The 15455-nt window shown below is 38.3% G+C and overlaps 2 long non-coding RNA genes across 3 annotated transcripts in view; one reads left to right on the top strand and one right to left on the bottom strand.

The window, feature by feature from the left end:
• The window catches only part of LOC141278493 (uncharacterized), a 341470-nt gene that overhangs the window by 177939 nt on the left and 148076 nt on the right, over nt 1-15455 (bottom strand). The window lies entirely within an intron of this gene.
• The window catches only part of LOC141278494 (uncharacterized), an 84951-nt gene continuing 75748 nt past the window's right edge, over nt 6253-15455 (top strand). The window contains exons 1-2 of one of the 2 annotated variants that reach the window (XR_012331253.1): nt 6253-6301; nt 10359-10431. This is a non-coding gene — a long non-coding RNA (uncharacterized lncRNA). The remainder of the gene's footprint in view (nt 6302-10358; nt 10432-15455) is intronic. The other variant, XR_012331254.1, reaches the window with a different exon arrangement.

Here is a 15455-nt window from a genome sequence, read left to right as displayed (position 1 = left end):
CACTTTTGTTAAATTGCTATATGAATTATGCATTGGGGAAGGGAATTCTTTAGTGCTTTTTTACCTCTACTCAACAAGCATTATAACATTGATTCTATGAGTATCTATGCTTTTAATAGTGAAAATGCTTTTAGGTGTATGACCAAAGATAATGAAAACACATTTTCCAACTGTGGAGATGAAGTCAGAGCAATAAAGTGGAAGTGAGGGCTGAAGTTACTATATTTAAGCATGGAAAACCTGTCTAAGTGAAGAAAGGGTGTGCAATTACCATGGTGGATGCATAAATAAGACAAGGCACCTGTCCAGACCAGTCACTTGTTAGTTGCTCAGAATTAGGAAGCAAAAGCTGAAATTTTGACTTGTGACAAAATATGCCACTATTGATTTTTCCTATGAACAAGCCATTTCTAAATCACTCTTCTTAAATCAAAACTTGCCTGAATTTGGGCACATTGGAATACATGAGTAATTTCTTCATTTGAAAGCATGACTTAATACAGATATAGCCATAAAACTATGAATCAACTTTTCACTGGAAATGCACATGGATTTTTCTCTTTATTTGCTTAGCTTCTCCAGTAAAAAGAAAATTAATTTCCCATGCTCCCAAGTTGTTGAATTTAATTAAGAGGTTAGAGAATGACAAAATAAACTATAATTGTATAAATATTTACTTTTATGCTATGAATGTTAACTTTGTGAACATTTTAAGAAAAATTGAAATGCATTATAATTTCAAAGAAGAATTTCATGTAAATCAATGAAATGCTAAGACTAAATCATAGTTTAATTTATTCTAATATTTGAATTTCATAAAATTTCCCAAAATTATGTGACTTTATTATTATTGGCCAAGTTTTCCTCTTGAAACCTGGAAATATGTTGGCTTTCCTTCTGGGTATCTCTCTGGATCATTGTTTAGGCGTCAAGCAATTTGTCACAGCCTGAGTTTCCACTTTCATTTAATAACTGAAACCTAACTGCTACAATCAAAAAACACCGGTCTGTTGCACAGTGATCCATGTGAGAACGGTGAACTTATGTCTCTGTAAATTTGTTAGTCATCTATGAGGAAAAGCAATGCTGACCTCTTAACGTCAAATCCCATTTAGAGTTGACGAATAGGTTGGATGAGTTACTTGATGTCTTTTGAGTTGTATTAAGAAATACACTTCTGTGTGGGAGGATGAAAGCCTTGGTAAATTAATGTGGAGATGGTACCCTATCCAAATAATTTATAGTTGAATCCTATCTTCCAGAAGAAAAGAATGCAGTTAATAAAGGTTCTGACTTGAGTAAACAGTTTCAGGCAATATATGCTTTTTAGTAAGTACTTGAAGTACTAACTCTGACCTTCCACCTTCACAGTTTTCTACTTGTGACTTCTTCTAAAATCTGATTAGCAAGAAACTGTTTATGGCTTCTGTAGCAAGTAGGAATCCCAAACTCATTTGAAGAGGATAACTGGATTTTAAGATTATTTTATGTGTCTAGGTTGAAGGACTGTGTTACATAGCACTTTCTGGCTACCTTTTAGTATGGTTTTCTTAAAGCTATATTTATCAAGTCAAAAGCAGAATTTTTAGGTAAAACTAATTTTTAGGCATTTTCATATTTTAAGGTCATCAAAGGATAAAACAAGATTTAGATTGGATTTATTAACTAATTGACAGGTTTGCTCCTGTGGCACTAGTCAATACATGACCTCTGCCATGGGAAAGAGGGTATTCTCCCCAAATTGCAACCACCACAACCACTGTGTGTTTCAGAGTAGGAATTTCAAAAGAGAAATAACATTTGCTGATGACTACCTTGCATAAATCTGTGCAGTAGCTAATTAGAAAAGCAACAGTATTACATATAAATATGGGTTGATTGGGTTTCTGTATTGAAAACCTGAATTGAAAATGTCTGCTTCCATTGCCTTAAAGCTCTCATAATTTCTCTCTTAGATAACTGTAGTTACCTGTCTCCTGTTTTGTTTTCTTTTTTCTCTCCAATCATTCTTTAAAGTTACAGTGATTAACCTTGTGGTTTGTAAATCTAATTATATTACTCCCTGCTTAAAATCTTTCTGAGATTTGATCATAGTTTCACTGACTCTGGATAATGTTCAAATGTCTTATCATGACAAATAATTTCCCTGACTCTGGATAATGTTCAAATGTCTTACCATGACAAATAAGACACTTCCTGATCAAAACTCTTCTCTCTGTTCCCAACTCACCATCTGTCATCAGTGGGAAAACTGAACCAATTTTCATTCCCTATGTTTATCCTGCTCCTTCATGCTTCTGTCTTGGCACCTACTGTTCAGTTCCACTGGGCTGGATGGAACTTCCTTGACTCTTGCTCTTCTCTAACAGTTGGGTGTCCTTCTAAACACATTCTGTGGGCCTCTTAGATATACACTGTGTACATACACTTATTTTGATGTAAGGTATTGTGAGGATTGATTTCTTTGTTCTGTCTAGTCCATTAGTCAGTGAGCCCCTTGAGGGCTTGGCCACTTGAGGCAAATGCTGGATAAATGTTTACTAAGTGAAGAAAAGGACAAACAATGAGGTGATGGTTGTGTGTTCTCCATGTGTGCTTTTCTTTTCTTGTCTATGCTTTTTCCCTAGTCAGTGAGAAGCCTGGAACACATTGTCTTGAGGATATTTTAAGTTAATATATCAGAAAGTCTTATTTTAATGTTTATTTTTAACTGCAACAGAGACCCTTAAAAATAAAAGAGAAATGTTTTGAAGAAAGCCTGACAGAGTTTACACAAAACAATAGACTGGAAAGAGATTAGAGGAAGAGATAAACTACATTATGTCCAGACCCAGGGATGATCACATAGAAGTAAACAGGGTTGGGTTTGAAAGGTGCACATCAGGGGAGAAGGGGTGTGAACTTTAAGGAATTTAGAGCTGGGACAGGTCAGTGCTAGTGGCGCAGGGCAGGTGTGTAGGTGAGACGGGGCAGCAGTAAGAGATTAGCAAATGTTACATTCTTGCTTTGCTCATTGCTATCATTCTGTCCCCTCTGGGTCTATCTCAGCTACTTGTTTTCACCCCTTGAAACAGAAAGGATTGGTAGTATTGACCTGTACCCTTCTTGCATCTCCCCTCCCCCTGCCCCACCAGAGAGATACAAAATAGTACAGTGCACTTGTTTTATGCTAAAAGGCAACGCCAGGGAAACATAAACAAATGCCTCAACATGTGAGGTTGGTAACATCTGATTTATATTTCATTATCTAAGAAGAGATCTCAGAAAGAGTTTGAGGGAGATATTTTGTCTTATTGGGTGTTAACTAGTTTCTCCCTAATTTAAGATTTGGACATTATAATTATTACTGAAAGATTTTAAAGGTATGCCATTTAAGCTTGAAGACCATTGGAAAGAGTGGGCACAGTTACTTTCATTGCTTGGGAAAATAGGCTCAATAAATGCGATAACAAGGGGAACATTGGAGCAAATGCATTTATATCCTGTTTATCTCAAGCACAGAGCCAATCTGGAACTTTAATGCCTTAAGAAGATGACAAAAGTTTACTGCCAGTCTTTCCACGGAACGAACTCTGTTTGATTGGTATTAATCACTTCTGGCAGGCGATGCTCAAGCCTGCTAGCTGCAATCTAGGTGAAAAGCTTGTCATCAGTATCATGTAATGAAATGAAAGAGTGTAGGACAAAGAGAAGAAATATTTCCATTTACCTAGTCATCAGGGTAAGTGTCAAATTAAATAAGATATGAACTATTTATTTCCAAATGTACAGGTTAAAATGCAAACCTTTAACAAAATTGTGTTTTTCTTTTTATTTAAAAAGCAGAAATTGACCCAGATAATAATCTATGACTTGTTTATAATAGAAGGACTTTCCTCATTCTCCCAAATTCTCTATGGCTTCAGAAAATTTTCCTAAAGCCAAGTTTTCCTATATATACATATAAAAAGAACATGTGAACAAAGAAGTCCTACCAAGAGCAGGAGTAATCTGAAAATAGAATTGCTACAGATTGGAAACTTGTGTACCCCTCAACTTCATATGTTGAAACCTTTTCCCAATGTGATAGTATTAGGATATGAGGGCTTTGAAAGGTGATTCAGTCATGAAGATTGAGCTCTCATAAATGAGGTCGGTGTCCTTCTAAAGGAGACCCTAGCAATGTCCCTTGAACCTTCTGCCATGTGAGGTTATAGCAAGAAGACTGCCTTAGATGAAACAGGAAGTGGGCTTTCCCCAGGCACAGAATCTACTGGTCCTTTGATCTTGGACTTCCCAGCCTCCAGAACTGTGGAAAATAAATTTCTATTTCATAAGCCACCCAGTCTACAGTATTCTGTCATAGCAGCCCAAACAGACTAATTAGAATTTGAGATTGTTAAGTAAGATTTAACAGTCTAAAAAAATCTATCCTAGTTCAAAAATGCCTCCTTGTCATGATTTGATTTCTGCTTTCATTTCACCATTTAAAAAATTATACACTGAAAATGCAAAAATCCTTGGGGCAGTGGGTAGAGATCTCACCCATTCACTTCTTAGAGTGATTCAATCTGATTGTCAGCTTCCTAATAAGTTGATAACAATAACTAAATTAAGAGAATTCATTTGCTTCCTGGAGCAAAACTCAGGGAGAAATTCTAGCACTTTATTTGATAAATCAACTTATTTTCCCCTCACTCTGTGAGGGAACTCATATACCTTATTCTTTGATTTAATAATCACTTTAAATTGTGTGTTAAATGTAACTTAAATACACCCATTAAAATTGGTATTTTGAGTGAGAGATAGAACATTTCTTAAAAGTGATTAATTGATATTCTATGGACACCTCCATTATTTCAATGATTAATTAATTGTATTAAATCTTGAATTACACCTTGAAACTATCACTCACATTTGCAGGTTAACTCAAGGCAATCCTTTTGAAGCTAACCATTTTGAAGTGAATAAGGAACCTAGTTAGGTGAGCTATCTATGGGAAGAAAAAGCACTCTATTTTGTGGATAGTGTAGTGAACTCAGCAGTTAAATTCAACCTACTCTCTGAAGATAACAATGGGGTTATCCTTATAGTACTGACTGATTTTTAAATACTAAGTGTGTGAAATTTTGAAAGTTAAATAAAAAGAAATACTAAAAAGTAATCTAAGAAATTAGACTTCACTTCTAGTGGAAAAGATAGCATTTGGTTTTTTGAGCATTCTACTTCTTAGCATATCTATTTCAATATGTCTACATCTGTTCTATTTTGTGTGTTTTTATTTTTTTTCCTTTGTTTCTTTTAGACTGAACTTTAAAAAATGACCTCATTGCTTTCTAACAGCTGCTGCAAACATCTCAGGTTACAAAATATTACAAAAACTTGATTATTTAATCATTTTAAGTTAAATTTAATATACTTGATATACTTCTTTTTCCCTTTAACACCATGAGAAATTTATCATTTAAGATGCAAGAATTTTTCAAGATATCTTTTTTAAAAATGTCACCTATCAGTCATGTGGGTTTCTCCTCCCATTATCTTTTGCAGATACTTTTTTCAATCTCTAACATCACCAGCATATGGTGATGCCAGGCCCTAACAAAGGCATATTAGTCCCAGTACTGAAATATAGGTTGCCCGTTTTTAACCTGTAAAACTGACAGAGGTGATTCCCAAGCATTGAAATTTCAAGTTTTTCAAGGACTAGTTCTTATACTTGAATTATAACATAAAATAATTTACTTGGCAGAGTGCTTTTTAATTCATTTATTTGTAATATAAGGTCCAGATCTGGGTTAATTTACATAAGTTTTGTTTTGATTTGTTTTGTTTTGTTTTGTTTGTAGTACGCGGGCCTCTCACCGCTGTGGCCTCTCCCGCGGTGGAGCACTGGCTTCAGACGCGCAGGCTCAGCGGCCATGGCTCACAGGCCTAGCCGCTCCGTGGCATGTGGGATCTTCCCGGACCGGGGCATGAACCCGTGTCCCCTGCATCGGCAGGCAGACTCTCAACCACTGCACCACCAGGGAAGCCCGACACAAGTATTTTTGATGATTATAGAAAAGTTCTGGCAGATACCAGAGACCTTGCATTATGACGAACTTTAAACTGCTGTGAGGTCAGCTAGGTGTCTGGGGAGATGGGCACATTATCACCAAGGTGAAGGGTCCAGCCAAAGTAGAGGGCCAGGGCTGTGAAGCAGAGAGATTATTACATCACTTTAACATGTTCAAAAAGCACTGCAATGGGAAATGCAGCAACAAGACTGAAGAATTCCACAGGACACTTTCTGAACCCTTGAACTGACTTCCACTAAAGAGTAAGAATTATTTTTTTTAAAGTACAACTTCTGAGATTGAAAAAGAGAGATTTCATAAATTTAGAAAGTTAGGGTGATTTTGTTGGGTTTTGTTTTGTTTTATAACTAATAGATGAATTAAAAATAAGCATTATGAAATAATAATTATGGAATATATTACTTTGATAACTGGATGTTGCTGAATATTATATTAGTGTTTTCCTTCTTTTGTTCAGGATTAGGCATTCCTAGGTATGAAAAATATTATTCAATCAGAAGCATTTAGATTCAGTTTATATACACTATACTTAATTCTTATGTAAGAAATTATGTTTTCTTAGCTTATATTTTTTATTATCAATATTGTGTGTTTTCCTTACAGGTTTATAGGAAGAAAACTATATTTGTGGTTGCCTTGAAAAAAACCCCAATATTGATAAACCTATTACCATATGCTGGTGTCTAGGATCTGATCTGTAACAAATAGACTTGTTTGAGGGTCTAATTCAAAAATAAGCAAACTAAGGAAGGAGTTTCAATACAGAATCCACTGTGTTGGCTAGGGGTGATGCCAGAGGTGCCTGACAATGATCGTGTAAGATTAAGATCCTGGAAAAGAAGTAGTAGTGGCATTAAACTCTAGTTCATGGCAATGATGCTAGCTGCATATCATCACCATCAGTGGTTTCGGTGGAAAAGGAATGTTTTCTCATCAGGTCACTTTGGTAGCTAGGATTGTATCCTTGTTACTGAAAGCTCAGCTGGGAACCTGATAAAAGTTATCTAGCTTTCTCAGTTTTTTGAGCTACCCAATATCCTTTCAGTAAACTCCTTTTCTGCTTAATCTACCAGGATGCTTTTGTACTTGCAATCTAAAACACATACTAAGAGTTTCCTAAATACAATTCTTCTCTCCATCCATCTCTACTAACAATTACGTCCTTATTACTCTTAACCATCTCCTGATTGGTCTCCTTTCAATGATCTTCCTCTTCTCCAATATATTACATCAGCTAATTTTCTAAATATAACTATATCATGTTTATGTTTTCTGATTTACCATATCTGTTACTATTATAGCATAACATGGTTTACCTATTTTAATCACTTCACCAAAATAATAATCTTTTTTATTTCTTGTATTTGCTATCAAAGTTGACTTGAACCAAGTAGTTGGTCTTTTGATTATAAAGATATATCAACAATAGATGATTAACATTGAAAAGTACAATAATTGAGATTTGTTATGTATATAATATACATATTATATATATTTATGTTTGTTTTAAAAATAAATGTGGGTGGTTGAGGGAGAATCTTGGGGAAGTTAGGCTGGTGTGATAAAGGACTCAGCCCTCAATCTTCTGGATATTAAACCTAACCTTGTCTTTGTGACAGTTTATTAGAATAACAAATGCCAATGAGGCAAGGATGGCAGGTAAAAAGCAGAATGCTAATTTATGAATTTAAATGATAAATCTAAGAGCTAAGTGAAAGAAATAGTTGCAGCTTGCATGCCAGCACATTCTCTCCCTGTAGGCAACCTTCATGGGAAGCAAGTTGACTGAAGGTAGCTTGCTGGCTGAGCCTGAGATCATAGCAATTATTCTCCTCCTAGTAATTCAAAGATTTCCTCGCCCCAGACTCCCATGTCCACATATGTTGACAGATTGTCATGAAATTGGATACATGGTTTCTCTCAAAGAACACCAACTTCCCATTTGGCACACTGAGTGGCCTGGTTAGGGCTGGCTCCTGGAAATTTGCATTTCTTTTTGTTCATGTTCATTCTATCTTGTCAAGGAGATGTTGGCTATCTCAGAATCCATAGCGTTGATTTTACAGTTTAACATTCCTATGACATTTTATATATTCTTCAGTTTTATTCTTGTTGTCATCTATGCTAAAGGAAATTAGCAGGTTTATATTTAGTGCTATAGTAGCTGAATTGTAATATGGTGTACATCACTATAAGATTATTTTTATTGCTTTTTTTACATTTTATTTATATAGTATATAGCTTATTAGAACTTAGTAATTAGTTAGAAGATATTCATAATATACTTGTTTTTGAAACAAAACATCAAGCAGCTTTTAATATCTAACTTTAATTTCTTCTATTAATTTTTCGTGCTAACCAAATAATTCTGAATTCCTTTCTTTAAGATAGGTGAAAACTTGTTTGTGTTATTCTTCTTCCCGTCCTATACCACCAGATTCAGGAAAAAATTTGATGAGGACTGTTTGCCACATATTACCTATTTAAATCATCATAAACATTCTTAGAGGTAGATGGTATTTCCCTTTAAAGGTGAGATAACTGGGCTTCCCTGGTGGCACAGTGGTTGAGAGTCGGCCTGCCGATGCAGGGGACACGGGTTCGTGCCCCGGTCCGGGAAGATCCCACATGCCACGGAGCGGCTGAGCCCGTGAGCCATGGCCGCTGAGCCTGCGCGTCCGGAGCCTGTGCTCCGCAACGGAAGGGGCCACAGCAGTGAGAGGCCCGCGTACCGCAAAAAAAAAAAAAAAAAAAAAAAGATGAGATAACTGATATTAGGTAGTTTGCCCAAAGTCAAACTACTTGTTCATACCTTGTTACTTTTGGTCTTTCGGGATCCCTTTAATCTGCAATTTGAAATTCCACAATTTAAAAATCCATAATTTGAAACCCCCTAATCTATTTCACAGGCTCAAGTGTTTTTTCTTTACTTTTTTGCAGTGAAGATGAGCCTTCACTATTAATTCTTGGCTCTATCCCATGTATCTTCTGGTTTTTTACTCCTTCTGCAATATCCACAACATCAGCACAGTATTTTACTAAATCACTCAATCTGTTTCTTTCTCCAGCTAATCCTTACTTATTTTTAAAATATTTAGAAAGTTATCATCTCATTTATGTCAATTTCAGATAACATTACCTATCTAGTTGAAAGTTTTAGGTTTCTGCAAGCTTGCTTTCTCACTTGGTATTTGTTTGCTTTTGATTATTAAAAAAGTATGCTCCTTATGGAAAAGTTGGAAGGTACAGAGAAGTTCAAGAAAAGAGGAAAACTGCCCATAATTCCACTGTACAGAGATAACAACAAATGAAAAGGACAGCATAACACCTTTAAACCCAGATGCAGCATTGCTTGTATCTTGTGTTTCTCTGTTCTTTGTAAAAAGGTTTCCTTTAATTTTACCTCCAAAGAATACAGACTTGGTCTAAATGGACTGTTTATATAAACTGACACCATATTCTCCAAGGTACCAAAACATTCTTCCTCTAACTTTGCTCAAAGGAAAGTACATATTCAAACTGAGTCCTCTAGGTTCTTTTCCACCAGGTTGGCCATATTCTGGCAGTAACGTTGCCTTGGAACATTAAGTAACACTTAAATTCTAGCAGCATTAAGAAAAGCTTTTTGCTTATTTATTTTTCCAAGTCTTTTTCTGTGTTTCAGTAGAAGCCTTAGCATAGTATACCAGAAGTAATCCCCGGATAAAGATATAATAACATTGTTTTTTTTTTTTTTTGTTTGTTTTTTCTCTTTGTACTTACTCATTTGTGAAGTTTATATCAGGAAAAGGCTCTTTATACTAATACTTTCCAGAAATAGCTGCTTCTAAATTGTACTAGGTTTGACTTTGGAGAAGCTTTATTTAATGGTCTGAAAACAAAGACCGGAGCTAAAGACTATTTAAGGCCTCGAGGTCTTAAAGATTTTGATTTCTCTATAATTTCAAGTATATACTCAATGAAAACTTACTGAGCAGCTATTATGTGCTCGGCATTATGCTGGTGCTGGTAACAAGGGCAAACAAGAGCTGTTTGGGAACTTGGATATAAAGTACAAATTGGGTTAAATCTGACAGAGAAGCAGTTATGTCTTGGTATTGTGGCCTTAAAAACAAATAGAAAGGCTATTTTAGGTAAACCCCCTTCCCCACTTCTTAAGAAAGGAAATCGTGAAACTTGGTGACTGTGATTTTCAAAGATTTACATTTGGGGACTTATTTATTTATTTATTTATTTTAATTTATTATTTTTTGTGTGTGGTACGCGGGCCTCTCACTGTTGTGGCCTCTCCCGTTGCAGAGCACAGGCTCCAGACGCGCAGGCTCAGCTCAGCAAGCTCCAACTGGAAAGTATTTCTCCAGATACCTAAGAGGTTTGAACGCTTGTCTCCTTCCAGTCCCCTTCATTAAGGTCACTTTTTCAGTAAACCCTCCTCTTACCATCTCTTTGTATTTCAACTCTCATCTCCAACCCAGGCACTTCCTAGCTCCCTCCCCTCTTTCATTCTTTCCATGATATGTAGCCCCCTCTAATATTCCCTGTAACTTTCTTGCTGTTTCTTTTTTCTCTGTTTTCTATCTACTTCCACTAGAATGCCAGACCTGTGAAGGTTATCCCCACAGCTTAGAAAGAGGTTTGGCAGCTAATAGAAATTCGATGAATATTTTAGATGATTATAAATGTGAGAGTGAGTTCAACTTTGCCTCTACTGGTCAATTTAAGTTACCACTGTCATGTTGTTTGCACCTTTTTTGCACCTGAATAGCTATCTGTTAACTATGTCTTTAAACATTTTTAATTAAAATATTTTCCATTTTGAGGTAATCAAATATTAGAAGTATTAGAACTACAGAAATGCAAGGGAAGTATGAGATGCTGAGCATGAAGATTTTAAAGTCCCCAAGCAGTTTGCTCCGTAACTAGTTTACATTCCTCCCCTCCAGCCCTATTTAAAACCTGAAGAGTTTGTCCCTAAATCATTCACTTCATTAAGCAGAGGTGCAATTACTTCTGCCAGTTTCTAAAGGGTTGCTTGAATTGTTTTTGTGTTCTACCACACTTTGTCTCCACTTCCTCTCCTAATCTATTTTGCAGGGAAATCTAATTTCTTTTCTAAATTGCAGTTGTGTGCTGCCAGTTTTGATATCTTACTATCCACATTCTCATCAGTGTTATCATCTCTAAACTTCTGAATCAAAAGCATCACAGAGAATTGTTTGGAATATATAGTTTGATTGAAGTACCATCTTATTTAAACATATCAAAATTAACTGTGCTTCTCCTACAAATGCCTGTGTGTCTTTTCATATTAGATAGTCACTTATATGCTGGCAAGACACTTAAATTGCCTACTTAACTGATCATGGAATTGGGCCTGACTTGAAAGATATAGCTGTTCCTCTTATCAGCAAAAGTGTTATGCATATTTTTCTGAGGATATTGAGTTTTAATTCATATTTTAATTAATATCCCACAATTTTAAAATATGACATTTCATGGTTTTATACAACAGTTATTTACTATAGGTTAGCTCTCAAAGATTTCTAAAACATTAAAATATGAGATATAGGGACATCCCTGGCAGTCCAGTGGTTGGGACTTCGCCTTCCAGTACAGGGGATACAGGTTCAATCCCTGGTCAGGGAGCTAGGATTCCACATGCCTCACAGCCAAAAAACCAAAACATAAAACAGAAGCAATATTGTAATAAATTCAACAAAGACTTTAAAAATGGTCCACATCAAAAATAAATAAATAAAATAAAATAAAATAAAATAAAATATGAGATATAGCCTTCAAAATGCAAGTATATTATTTGGGCTCAACTTACCTTGCTTTTGAATTTTGAAGATGTGGAAGCATTTTTACGTTAATTCTAATCCACTCATGAGATTAAATTCTCTCTTGGGTAAACTTGTAGAGAACATGTAAGATTTGATTGTGTGTGTGTGTGTGTGTGTGTGTGTGTGTGTGTGTTCTATACACATACGTTTAGGTGTGGGGTGTGTAAGTTTCATTATGAGTATCATCTGTGTACCTGGGTAGAATAATAATGGTGCACTACAAAATCTGCCTTACAGCAAGGTATATGAAATGCCAATTATGCCCATCAGGACATCAATTTGTCATCATGGTCAAGGATATTATGGTTTAATTTCCTTTTTCTTTATTATTGATGATGCTTTATACTTGAAAGAAATTCCATCTTGAAAGCTTCTTAGAATCATTAATCCTCATGATATGTAAGAAACAGTTAAGAATTCTTATCCATACTTTGAAATGGGCAAAGTAAGAAATAGCTAACATGGATAAGTTACTCCATGTTGTAGAAAGTTGTCTTTTCTATTAAAAAATGACTTCACAGAGACAACGTACCTGAACAGAGACAAGTTGATTGTGCTTTATTCTATTTAAGTTTTCAAATTTTGTGTGTGTGTGTGTGTGTGTGTGAGTGTATGTGTGTGTGCATAGAATAATTTATAGCTTCATAGAGCAGGAGAATTCAGATGTAAAAAGATGATTATCGCTGGATTTGCTGCAGCTGTGCAACACGGTGGTGTGGGAGCGGCCGGAGGCCGAGGAACAGAAGCCGCCTGAAGCCACTAGAGCCAGCGGACACTGAGGTCACTTCCGGGAAGATGGCAGAAGAGTAAGACGCGGAGATCACCTTCCTCTCCACAGATACACCAGAAATACATCTACGCGTGGAACAACTCCTACAAAACACCTACTGAACGCTGGCAGAAGACCTCAGACCTCCCAAAAGGCAAGGAACCCCCCACGTACCTGGTTAGGGCAAAAGAAAAAACTAAACAGAGACAAAAGGATAGGGACGGGTCCTGCACCAGCGGGAGAGAGCTGTGAAGGAGGAAAAGTGTCCACACACTAGGAAGCCCCTTCGCGGGTGGAGACTTCGGGAGGCGGAGTGGGGGAGCTTGGGAGCCGCGGAGGAGAGCACAGCAACAGGGGTGCGGAGGGCAAAGCGGACAGATTCCAGCGCAGAGGATCGGGCCGACCGGCACTCACCAGCCGAGAGGCTTGTCTGCTCGCCCGCCGGGGCGGGCGGGACTGGGAGCTGAGGCTCCGGCTTTTGTCGGAGCGCCGGGAGAGGACTGAGGTTGGCGGCGTGAACACAGCCTGCAGGGCGTTGGTGCGCCGCGGCTGGCCGGGAGAGAGTCCGGGGAGGGGTCTGGACCTGCCGAAGAGGCAAGAGACTTTTACGTCCCTCTTTGTTTCCTGGTGCACGAGGAGAGGGGATTAAGAACGCTGCTTGAGAGAGCTCCAGGGACGGGCGCGAGCCGCGGCTAAGAGTGCGGAGCCCAGAGACGGACATGGGACGCTAAGGCCGCTGTTGCCGCCGCCAGGAGGCCTGTGTGCGAACACAGGTCACTAGCCACACGCCCTTCCGGGGAGCCTGTGCAGCCCGCCACTGCCAGGGTCCCGGGATCCAGGGACGGCTCCCCGGGAGAGTGCACGGCGCGCCTCAGGCTGCAGCGTCACGCCGGCCTCTGTCGCTGCAGGCCCCGCCCCGCACTCCGTGACCCTCCCTACCCCCCGGCCTGGGTGAGCCAGAGCCTCCGAATCAGCGGCTCCTTTAACCTCGTCCTGTCTGAGCAAATAACAGACGCCCTCCGGCGACCTACACGCACAGGCGGGGCCAAATCCAAAGCTGAGCCCCTGGGAACTGTCAGAACAAAGAAGAGAAAGGGAAATCTCTCCCAGCAGCCTCAGAAGCAGCGGATTAAAGCTCCACAATCAACTTGATATACCCTGCATCTGTGGAATACCTGAATAGACAACGAATCATCCCAAATTAAGGAGCCCTGTGGATGAAAGGCTCTTGGTGCTGCAGCCAGGACTCAGTGCTGTGCCTCTGAGGTGGGAGAGCCAACTTCAGGACACTGGTCCACAAGAGGCCTCCCAGCTGCACATAATATCAAACAGCAAAAATCTCCGAGAGATCTCCATCTCAACGCCAGCACCCAGCTTCACTCAACGACCAGCAAGCTACAGTGCTGGACATCCTATGCCAAACAACTAGCAAGACAGGAACACAACCCCACCCATTAGCAGAGAGGCTGCCCAAAATCACAGTAAGTCTACAGACACCCCAAAACACACCACCAGACGTGGACCTGCCCACCAGAAAGACAAGATCCAGCCTCATACACCAGAACACAGGCACTAGTACCCTCCACCAGGAAGCCTACACAACCCACTGAACCAACCTTAGCCACTGGGGACAGACACAAAAAACAACAGGAACCACGAACCTTCAGCCTGCAAAAAAGGAGACCCCAAACACAGTAAGATAAGCAAAATGAAAAGACAGAAAAACACACAGCAGATGAAGGAGCAAGATAAAAACCCACCAGACCTAACAAATGAAGAGGAAATAGGCAGTCTACCTGAAAAAGAATTCAGAATAATGATAGTAAGGTTGATCCGAAATCTTGGAGATAGAATGGACAATAGAATGGACAAATTGCAAGAATCAGTTAACAAGGACCTAGAAGAACTAAAGATGAAGCAAGCAACGATGAACAACACAATAAATGAAATTAAAAGTACTCTAGATGGGATCAATAGCAGAATAACTGAGGCAGAAGAACGGATAAGTGACCTGGAAGATAAAATAGTGGAAATAACTACTGCAGAGCAGAATAAAGAAAAAAGAATGAAAAGAACTGAGGACAGTCTCAGAGACCTCTGGGACAACATTAAACGCACCAACATTCGAATTATAGGGGTTCCAGAAGAAGAAGAGAAAAAGAAAGGGACTGAGAAAATATTTGAAGAGATTATAGTTGAAAACTTCCCTAATATGGGAAAAGAAATCGTTAATCAAGTCCAGGAAGCACAGAGAGTCCCATACAGGATAAATCCAAGGAGAAATACGCCAAGACACATATTAATCAAACTGTCAAAAATTAAATACAAAGAAAACATATTAAAAGCAGCAAGGGAAAAACAACAAATAACACACAAGGGAATCCCCATAAGGTTAACAGCTGATCTTTCAGCAGAAACTCTGCAAGCCAGAAGGGAGTGGCAGGACATATTGAAAGTGTTGAAGGAGAAAAACCTGCAACCAAGATTACTCTACCCAGCAAGGATCTCATTCAGATTTGATGGAGAAATTAAAACCTTTACAGACAAGCAAAAGCTGAGAGAGTTCAGCACCACCAAACCAGCTCTACAACAACTGCTAAAGGAACTTCTCTAGGCAAGAAACACAAAAGAAGGAAAGGACCTACAATAACGAACCCAAAACAATTAAGAAAATGGGAATAGGAACATACATATCGATAATTACCTTAAATGTAAATGGACTAAATGCTCCCACCAAAAGACACAGATTGGCTGAATGGATACAAAAACAAGACCCATATATTT

Source organism: Tursiops truncatus, chromosome 4, assembly GCF_011762595.2.
Source record: "Tursiops truncatus isolate mTurTru1 chromosome 4, mTurTru1.mat.Y, whole genome shotgun sequence".
Lineage (NCBI taxonomy): Eukaryota > Metazoa > Chordata > Mammalia > Artiodactyla > Delphinidae > Tursiops > Tursiops truncatus.
Note: the sequence above shows the minus strand (reverse complement) of the source record. Positions and strands in the feature narration are given on the sequence as shown.